This window comes from Drosophila obscura, unplaced genomic scaffold (genome assembly GCF_018151105.1).
Source record: "Drosophila obscura isolate BZ-5 IFL unplaced genomic scaffold, ASM1815110v1 contig_39, whole genome shotgun sequence".
Lineage (NCBI taxonomy): Eukaryota > Metazoa > Arthropoda > Insecta > Diptera > Drosophilidae > Drosophila > Drosophila obscura.
In genome coordinates this window covers 84920-95844 of record NW_024542827.1, presented here as the reverse complement: position 1 = coordinate 95844, position 10925 = coordinate 84920, and positions in this window count along the sequence as shown.

The following is a 10925-nucleotide window of genomic DNA, read 5'->3' as shown; positions in this document are numbered from 1 at the left end:
GGACGGATTTTTACAGTTGTACTGTGACATAATCCATAACAGAGATGATATGAAAACATTTTTGAAGTTTAATTACACTACTCGACAAAATTGAACTTTTGATTTAGGCTGTGAGCCAAAATGACTTTTTCTGATAGATTTCGAGATTCGAAATTTTTTGTAGTACTTTATTATATTTTTTATGGTGTAAGTTTTTTTTAAAGAATTTTTAAAATCTGGGATTTTTTTTGTTTCAGAGGTAGTGCTTCTATTTCTCACATAACTTAAGTAGCTTATATCTGGTTGTAAAGAACTGTGTAGTTCTTTAAAGCTGACAAATGCAGCTATAAATCGTACCCAGACACTTTGTATCTGCAGCTTAACGCCTGGAAGATATTAAGCTTTCAAATTCAAATTTTATCATTTTTTCGGTATTTTTTTTTTAAGTTTTGTTTTTAAAAACTCGGAAAAGTCGAAAAAAAAATTCTTGGCCACGGTCAATTTGGAGCAGTTTGACCAAAACAACTCAAAAATAATTTTATCTGAAATTAATGTTTTTTTTCACATAACTTAAGTATCTTACATCTGGTTGCATAGAACTTTGCAGTTCTGAAAAGTGTCCAATGCAACTTTAAATCGTACCCAGAATTTTTGTATCTAAAGCTTAACGCCTGGAAGATATTTAGCTTTCAAATTCAAATTTCATCATTTTTTTGCGGTATTTTTCCCAAAATTTTGACTTTAAAAAATTCTTTAAAAAAAAACTACATCATAAAAAAAACCATAATTCGTTAAAAAATGTTAAACCCCGAAATCTATAAGAATTTAAATTTTGGGCCATAGCCTAATTCTAGTGTTGACTAGTGTTATTTAAAACTCGCGCTAAAAGGTGAAACAAGGACAATGGTGGCCCACCTATTAACAGGTCCTGCAGAAAATTAGAATGCCGCTTGGGATTTATTGAACAAGCGGTACGAAAATAAAAGAAAAATATTTTCGGATCAGCTAAATCGTATACTAGATCTACCAATGCTAGATAACGATTCTGCAAAACAAATTAAGATGTTTTCTGACTCTATTAATGAGTCTATCCATCTTATTAAATTATAGTCACATTTGACAGAGGAAGTTGATGTGATTTTGAGAAAGTTTAGTAGAAATATCTTGCAGTTATATGAAACTTATATTAAACGTTCTAAAGAAATTCAAACATTACCAGATGTTATGGAATTCTTAGAGCAATGGTACAATTCTCTATATTCTTCCCAGGATGAAGAGAAAAAAACCATTAAAAAAAGTAGTGCAACATAGCAGCAATAAGGAAAATTGTGTGTTATGCAAATCAGCAAGCCACTCCATATTGTACTCCTATAAGTTTAAGAGAATGACGGAGACAGAAAGAAGCCAATTTATACAAAAAGAGCGCCTATGCAAAAGGTGCTGTAGGCATGATAAGTATAAAAAATGTTCTTCAGAAATATTATGTGGAATTTGTAAAAAACCTTAACATCATACGATGCTCCATCTTCCTTATGAGAAAAAGGAAACTGTTAAGACTTGTTTGACAAAAAAACAAGCGTTTTTAGCCACCGCACTTATAAAAGTAAGAGCGGTGAATGGTGGCTATGAAAACCTTAGAGCTCTTATTGATTGTGGGTCGCAATGTACTATAATTTCCGAAGAAGCATCGAAAATTTTAAACCTGACGCGAAAAAGAGTAAACACCGAAGTAAGTGGCGTGTAGTCGACAGACTCTTGCACCTCAAAATATAAAGTTACTTTGTCGGTAAAATATCATAGAAAACCGCTTAATATTGAAGCTATTATTCTCCCAAAACTTATGAAAGCGTTACCATATTGTAAAAGACGGAGTAGTTAAAATAGATGGACTACTTGGTCAAAATACAGAGTTCGGTTGGATCATATCCGGTTGCACCAAGTCAAAAGGTGACAAATTGATCGTGGCGACAACAATTGAAGTTGTCGATTTAGAACGTTTCTGGGAAATGGAAACCGAAGATAACGACGTGGAAGAAGAGATTTAAGAGAAGCATTTCTTGGAAACCACTAGGAGAGATGAGAATGTGTAGGGGCCAAAAGTAGCTAGATAGCACGGAACATCACTGGTAAAAAGAATTCGGTTTCGGTAACGCTCAAAAGTGCAGATCCATAACTAACTCCGGAAGTGGATCGTAAGCTGTAAGCTTTACATCCAGCTTTCAAAAGAGAGTCGCTGCACTGGGCACACAGTTAAGCGAGAGTCGTTGCGTTTACCTTGATAAGAGAGTTATGTAGGGAGAGCATAGACGTAAGCGTGACCGAAAATTCCCTCAAGTCCGTGAAAGATCATACGATTTTACAGTTAAAGCTTCAAATATCATCCGATCTCCGAGCTTTAAGTTTAGTACAGCCTAAGTGAACTTGGGAGAGTTCTGCTAGAGTTATTCGCAAATAAACTATTGATAAAACCAGACGTGATTGTGGCCAACAGTATATCTACATATATATATATATATATATATAACCACTTACATAATACCTCGTGGCAAAAAAGCTTCTTACTAGACCATAAATTTGAGTTTGATTATAATCTGTGCTTGTGTGCTTGTGAAAAGAAAAACCACCTCAGGTAGGTCAGCAGTTAGTTAGAAAAGTGTCCGGTGTAATTTATTTGAATTATGTGTTATAGGAAAGCGGTCGGGAGCCCGTACCGTACGTATCAGCCTAAGTGGCATACAAACGGGTATACGGGGGGCTCTGCAAGAGGTGTGCTGCCGCACTGAATCCAAACGACAAGGGGTACAGTCCACTCCGTTTTTGAGACACCGATCACCGAGAACACCCGCCTGCGTTAGCCTTTGTGAGCCGCGCCACCCTTTGGCAATCCAGCGCTAAAGGGGCGCCTCGGAACTTTCGACCAGCTTCATTAACACCGTCCGCTGATCTAGCGGCGACAGCTGAATCTCACGAGAATTCGGGCTAGCCGTACTACTGGGGGAGTGTATGGAGAGGCGCCGTGGGCCCAATTTTGTCTGACCTGTCACTGGAGGAGTTACGGGCAACAACGTTGCAGATGGTCGTCGTTATACTTCGTTAATATAAGCGTTTTCTTTGATCAAAAGTCGACATGCTAGTTTAAAGCCTATTCCGTTTCAGCTATACCTATATACATATATATTTATTTTTATTATCAAGGAAGCGTGATAGTTTTGGAGGCGAATGGGTATGAGACCTTTACATTATTATTTGAGATTACAACGCGTCTGTGCGTTCGTGTGCATATACTGGTATTAAATTATGTATTTTCCTCAGAAACCTGCACCTACGTCATCATTGAGCTCAACGATCGCGGAAGGATTAAGTGTTACCAAAAACCAAAACCAGAAATAATGCGTGAGATCGTAAACGTAAACATGTATATGCACTGAGACGAAACGTAATCTTCGTGTTACCCCCTTATTTTCTTGATATTCTTAATAATTCCATAGCCATATAATATTCGTACTCCTTCACCTTTAATTCTATTATCTACCTATAATTTGTATTTTTATACCCTTACCTATATTTTATACTCTGTCTTAACTTCTTATACCAATAGGTATTAATTAATTTGGTCAAATACCAAAAACAAATGAATTGTTATTATAAGTAAGACAACTTGAAGATTTTGAATTATAAAATTAGGAAACCATGGAAACATATATAATTTTGAAACAAAATTCTAATATGTTCTGAATTTAGACGTATGTACATCCTCTGACAGGTGGTAGGATGAAAACTGAATAGGTTTCTCGTAGGGTCTATACGGTATGATTTACCGGTATAGGTTGGGAGGGTAGAGAAGAGAGGGAGATACTCGATGACACCTGAGTTTCTCACAATTTGAATAGAGTAGTTGATATTCGTATCCTCAACATATACCACGAATACATAGTAGAATTACCAGTCATTCAGTCCAGTTAACCTGTGTTGATTTCGATTCTATTTTATTTCTTTTTTTAAATGTGAACCTAAACATTGTGCAAGTGTGTGTCAGTATAAAAGCACGAGAGAGTAGAACGAACCCCGACTATCCGGCGAGCTAAGTCAGAGCATAGCTAGAGGTGCACACGAAATCTCCTTGTACTAGTTTGGGTAAAAGAGATCTATCCCATACCTGCACGCTACAAATGGAAGGTATGTGGTTAAAATACCTTTTAAAAAAGAAATGGATCTAGGTGATTCAAAGGCACAAGCCATTGCGCGATTTTACAGCTTAGAAAGAAAACTAAGCAAAAATATAAAATGAAAAGAAAATTATCAAAAATTCATGCACGAATATAAAAATTAAGGACACATGGTAGAGTCCAAAAAAGAGGGGAAATATTATTTAACCCTTCAAGGAGTCATAAAAGATTCCAGTCTAACGACAAAACTCAGAGTGGTTTTTGATGCGTCAGCAAAAACTACAAATAATAAGCGTTTAAATGATATCATGTGGGTCGGACCAAGAGTCCAAAAAGATATCTTCGATATTATGGTTAAATGGCGTAAGTGGCCTTTTGTAGTATCGGCGGACATTGAAAAAATGTACCGGCAAATTAATGTTGATGAAGAAGATCAACAGTATGTGCATAAAATTTGGCGAGATACTCCAAACGACAAAGTGAAGGAGTATAAGCTAACAACCGTTACGTACGGTACAGCTTCAGCACCCTACTTAGCTACTAGGGTGTTGGTTGCGATAGCAGATAACTGCAAAAATGTACAAATATGTGAAATCATAAAGAATGATTTTATATGGACGACCTGATGACAGGTGCCGATTCCGTATTGGATGCTAAAAGGCATGTAGATGAAGTTACCCGGAAGTTTGAAAATGTTGGATTTAACTTTAAAAAAGTGGATAACAAATGTCCCAGAAATTATAGAAGCCGTTATAGATATCGAACAGAATAAGGTATTAAGTATTGAGGAGAATGAATCCGTCAAAACATTAGGGCTTCAATGGGAGCCAGTTAAAGACGAGTTTAGGTTCAACTTCCATTAAAAACTAATATAGAAAGTTAACAAGAGAACAGTTGTATCTATATTAGAAAAGATGTATGACCCCTTAGGCTGGCTGTCTCCAGTCACAATTGTTGGTAAATTATTTATGCGAACACTTTGGCTATCAGACAAAGATTGGGATGAAGAATACCAGAAAGCCCTTAAGGACAATATTAAAGTAGTTCCAATATTAGAAAGAGAACAGATCGAGTGGCACTTTATCCCCCAGGCAGGACCTCACTTTGGAGGTATTTGGGAAGCTGGGGTAAAATCAGTAAAATATCACTTAAAAAGAGTGATTGGGGACAATAATTTAACCTATGAGGAAATGGCAACCCTACTATGTAAAATTGAAGCTGTGCTGAATTCACGGCCGTTGTATACAGCTTCAAATGATATTAAAGACTTGGATATATTAACACCAGGTCATTTTATTATTGGAAGGCCAATATTTGGCCCCATTGAAACGATTACAGAGGAAAGAATTGGGAATCTGGATAGATGGAAATTAATTCAGAAAATGAAAAGAGAATTATGGATTAAATGGAAGTAAGATTATTTACACACTCTGCAACAAAGGAATTATTGGAAAATAAGAATGCAGAATATTAAAAAAGAGCAGATTGTGTTAATAAAAGATGAAAACTGTCACCCAGCTAGATGGCCTTTGGGAAAAATAGAAGAAATACATAAAGGTAAAGACGATAAAGTACTAGTAGTGACTATAAAACATCAAGCTAGGACTCATGGCAATAATGTTAATGCTTATGTTATTTTGCCAAGTATCAAATGCAGACATAGCTGGCAGAAGACAAGGGAAGTGGTCGATTGAAAAAATGAACAGTTCCAATTCAATGTATTTGGACCCTATGGGAGACGTTGAAATAGTCGCCTCATCTTGGGATCTAATTGTGTATTATAATATGGACCCGTATTTTCAAATGATTAAAAAGGGAAAATAATTGATTGGGAAAATGAGAGTCGTGTGCAATAAACTTCACACTTTTGAAGATCAATGCAATAATGTTTTAGATAATGTAGTATAAGCAGTCACTCATAAGAACTACCAAATAGATCAACAAAACATTTTTATAAACATGAACGGCAAGCATAGACCGATCGTGCCAAAGTTAGCGTCGTCGCTTCGTCGGCGCTGCGCTGCCGCTATGTGTGCACATACATACGTACATACATACACTGCATACAGTGAGTTACAGTCAAACAGTGCGGACGCGTTTTCCTGGTGCTCCCGTGTGGACGGCAAATTTGCCGAGATACCTGCAGGGAAAGAGCGCAAACTTTTAAAAAATAAACAACACGCGGGACCGGTACATACCGAGTGAGCCCCTGGATCATGGACGGCGCACCTCGTCAACCCCAAGACGGCGAAAAAGGCGGAGCGCAGGAAGATGGCCAGAGGGGAGGGGTGAGATTATCCTCCTTTACTTGCTCTCTCTCTGTGTCCTCTGTCACTTTTTTGCAGCTAAGCTTTGTTGTTGTCTAATTGTCATCACTGTTTTTAACCGTGCCGTCTGGTTCTGCTCAGAAATAGTACTAGTCATGCCAGCTGATCTAGCCGCAGCGGACGACTAGTGCTGGAAAGCGGACCAAAGAGCTACCGTAGAGCTACGGCAGAGGGCGTACGCCTAGATCTACATGTATAACATGCAGGTTAGGTGCCCACAGATGGCGCTAGCATGCTACGGCGACGATCTGCATACGGAGGTTTGGGTGCCACACCAACAGATGGCGCCAGATTGTGACAAGGTACGGAGCCTACTTTTAGTCACAGCCACAGCGAGCCGCTGCTGGGCGCAAGAGGCGACAAAAACGGCATCAAGGCCGAGACCAGTACAGCCTTGATTAGGATACTGGACACTCCCATAGAACTCGACGACGCGGGACAGTCATATCCTGTTGCAAACTACCGACAGATATGGCAAGGGGATTTCTCTGCAAGGAAAGGTGCCTCTAGCAGGCGGAAAGACTCTGACTACCGCTAACTTGGTAGCGGTCAGGTCGATTCCTTTCTGAAGCAGTAAATGCAACTCGTGACCTCCGGCATGGTGCCAGGTATCCCCGGGCAGACGCGACACACCCGTGCCGAGTCTGCAGACACGAGAAGGCGACCAGGGTCGAGACCAGTAAGACCCTGGGGATTGGACACTGGACAACTACATGGATCGACGTCTTGGGCTGACGGCGTCAGTATTCTGGAACCTCAGTAAGCGGAGTGATATCCTGCCGAAATGGCTTCTGGGCTAATGCTGATGCCGCCCCCGTCCCGTTAAAAACGAGCAATTCTCCTGGACACGCTTCCTTCTTCGTCGCCATTAAGTTGGCGGTGCAGGCTCGGTTGAGCATGGCTCCCGACTAGCGCGGATCCGGCTCTGAACTCTTGACCCCGTGAAGGCAAGAGTCAACCCTAGCATGGCCTCACTGCTTGCAAAGACAACCATGGGATCAGAAACGCGACTGCACAAACGAAGAGGAACAACGACCCGGGAGTTGGGACCCAAAAGAATGGATAAATTTGCAACACCACAAACACAAACCGAAACGGAGGCGGAGAAGGCATTCGCTACGAGTGCAAGACTGGCGAGATCACCGGCGGAGGTGAGACCGGCGGTTACAGCAGGTAGAGGAGTCCAGGAAAGGACTCAAACGGAGCGACCTCACAAGGACCAGAGCAGCATGGCGCTACGCGACCTTGGCAAGGAGATCGCCAACCTAGTGGAAATGCTGGAGGACGGAAAGAGGCGTTCAATCCACCAGCCAATGAGGGATTCTATAGAGAGCATCCGAGCGATCTACGAGCTCGTGGCTATCCAGCTCCACGACGACAAGGCGAAGGCGGTCATACGCACACACCAGTCCTCCCAAACGTCGCCGTTGTTCCGGACAGCGGTGGAGCCAAAGAGGAAACAGACTAACGCCAACACTCCAGGCAATAAGAGAAGCAAAGGAGCTGTTACCCAGACGGCAACCTGCCTTGTCGGATTGGGCACGATGACACCCGAGACAGCCAACAACGAGACTCCAACGGCACCTCCACCAAACACGGAGTGGAAAAAGGTGATGAGAAAGGCGAGGCCACGAAAGCCTAAGCCTACTCGGGTGCTGACCGAGAGGGCACGCCCGGATGCCATTATCATAGAGGCGAAAGACCCGAGTAGCTACGCAGATATTCTGCGTAAGCTCAAGATGGATGAGAAGCTACAGGGGCTAGGCGAGGCAGTGGCAAAAATTCGGCGTACCCAGAAGGGTGAACTACTCCTCCAGCTAAACAAGTCTGGAGAGGAAACCTCGTCCTTCCAGAACTTGGTCGGCGAATCACTAGGAGAGGTAGCAGGGGTCCGCACGATTCAGCAGCGAGTCAGCGTCGAGTGCAGCGACCTGGATGAGGTAACCACCAGAGAGGAGATACGGGAGGCCATCATGTCCCAAGTCCAGTTGTCGAATGTGGCATTGGAAGACATAAGCCTCAGGAAGGGGTACGGACAGACGCAGATAGCGACTATCCGACTCCCGACAGAGGACGCCCGCAGAGCCCTCAAAACAGGAGCGCTTAAGGTAGGCTGGGTCAGATGCAGGCTCAGAGAGCGAGTGAATGTCATCAAATGCTTCAGATGCATGGAGTTTGGACACATGGCCAGGCAGTGCAGAAGCGAGACAGACCGCTCTAAGATGTGCCGGAAATGCGGTAAGGAGGACCACCTCGCAAAGGATTGCGACCAGGACCCCCAGTGCATGCTCTGCAAGGGCAATAATGAAGACTGGAGACATGTCGCAGGCAGTGGCAGGTGTCCTCTCTTTAGGAAGGCGCTTGCAAAACGGCTAGCATGAGGTGCACACAGCTAAACCTCAACCACTGTGAGGCGGCCCAGGCACTCCTGAGCCAGGACACCAAGGAGAGGAGACCAGACGTGGTCCTGGTATGCGAACCTTACAAACCCGTACCAGGCAGTGGATGGATACAAAGCAGGTGTAGGAAGGCCGCGATCTGGGGCGTTCGGACCCCGCCCCTGGATACCGACGTGTCCAGGGAGGGCTTCGTGCGAGCCAGACTCAACGGCGTAACCTTCTACAGCTGCTACGCACCGCCGAGCTGGGAGCTTCCACGGTTCCAGGCCATGCTGGAGAACATTGCGGAAGACGCCCGTGGAAGGGCACCCTTCGTGATAGCAGGGGACTTCAATGCTTGGGCCGTAGAATGGGGCAGTAGAGAGACCAATACAAGAGGGTACTGTCTGTTGGAGCAGTTCTCGTCTCTGGATGCCGGCCTGGCAAACGACGGTGCTAGGATGACGTTCTGCAGGGCGGGACGGTCTTCAATAATAGACCTGACCTTCCTAAGCAGCTCTCTCTGTAGGCATTTCACCTGGAGAGTGGGAGATGAGTTTACATTCAGCGACCATCAGGCGATCCACTTCGAGCTCGGACGACCCAACAGAGGACTCAGGAAACAGAAATCAACAGGGCCAAAATGGAAGGACAGCCTTCTGGACGTCGCATCCTTTTCGGATTCCATAAGGCAATGCGAGTGGAGTCCAGCTGGCAACTCAGAGGAGGACGCAGCAAGGGATCTGACGCAGCGGGTCGTCGACGCATGCAACGTTTCCATGCCAAAGAGGAAGCCGTCCCTACGGGGAACACCCTGCTACTGGTGGACTCAGGAGATTGCCGAACTCAGGAGCGCCTGCCTCAGAAGGAGACGGCGCGCCCAACGAGCGAGAGGCCGACAGGACTTCGAAAATAGGCAAGCAGAATTCCGCATGGCGAAGCAGGAGCTGAAAGTGGCCATCAAAAGTAGCAAGAGGGACAACTTCCGCCGCATCTGCGACGAAGCTGACGTAGATCCATGGGGCACTGCATATAAGGTAGTCACCAAGAGGATCAGAGGAGTAAGCACACCAACACCCACATGCCCAGAGTTGCTGCGAGTCATAGTGACAGCATTGTTTCCCAGGCACCCACAGAGGGAAGGAACAAGCCAAGTTCATGAAGAGACTCCCTATGATCCAGTGTCCACAAGGGAGGTCACCGAAGCTTCCAGGAGGGTCGGGGACAGGAAAGCGCCGGGGCCAGATGGAATTCCCAACAGGGCCCTAAAGCTCGCAGTGGCCACCCAACCGGAACTCTTTGCCGACGCGTTCAACAGCTGTCTGGGTGAGGGACATTTCCCGAAACGGTGGAAGCGGCAACGTCTCATCCTGCTGCCTAAAGGAAACAAGTCACCAGACGAACCTTCTGGGTACCGGCCAATATGCCTTCTGGACACAGTGGGGAAGCTGCTGGAGAGAGTTCTTTACAACAGGCTCTTAGCTTTCGTAGAGGAGACAGAAGCTCTATCCGAGGCACAATACGGCTTCCGGAAGTCTCGCTCGACAGTGGACGCCATTATGGCGGTGGTCAACATCGCAGCGAAAGCCATAGAGGGGAAAAGATGGAGGTGGGGCACCAAGGAGTACTGCGCTGTAGTGACGCTCGACATAAGAAACGCCTTTAACTCGGCTAGTTGGGCAAAGATCAAGTCCGCACTACGCCGGATCGGAGTGCCAGGGTACCTTCTGAGAATAATCTCCAGCTACCTCTCAGACAGAATGCTATGCTACGAGACGGATCAAGGAGAGACAACATACGAGGTCACGGCAGGAGTTCCGCAAGGATCGGTTCTTGGACCACTCCTGTGGAACCTAATGTACGACAGTGTACTAAGACTGCAGTTACCAGCAGGATGCCAGCTAATTGGCTTTGCAGACGACCTAGCCCTAGTCGTTGTAGCCAAGGAGATCAAGGGAATCGAGTCCGCAGCAAACACAGCAATCGAAGCAATTGCCAGTTGGATGCGAGAAGCTGGTCTAGACTTGGCCAGCCATAAGACAGAAGCGATCCTGATCACGAGCAGGAAGAAGCTT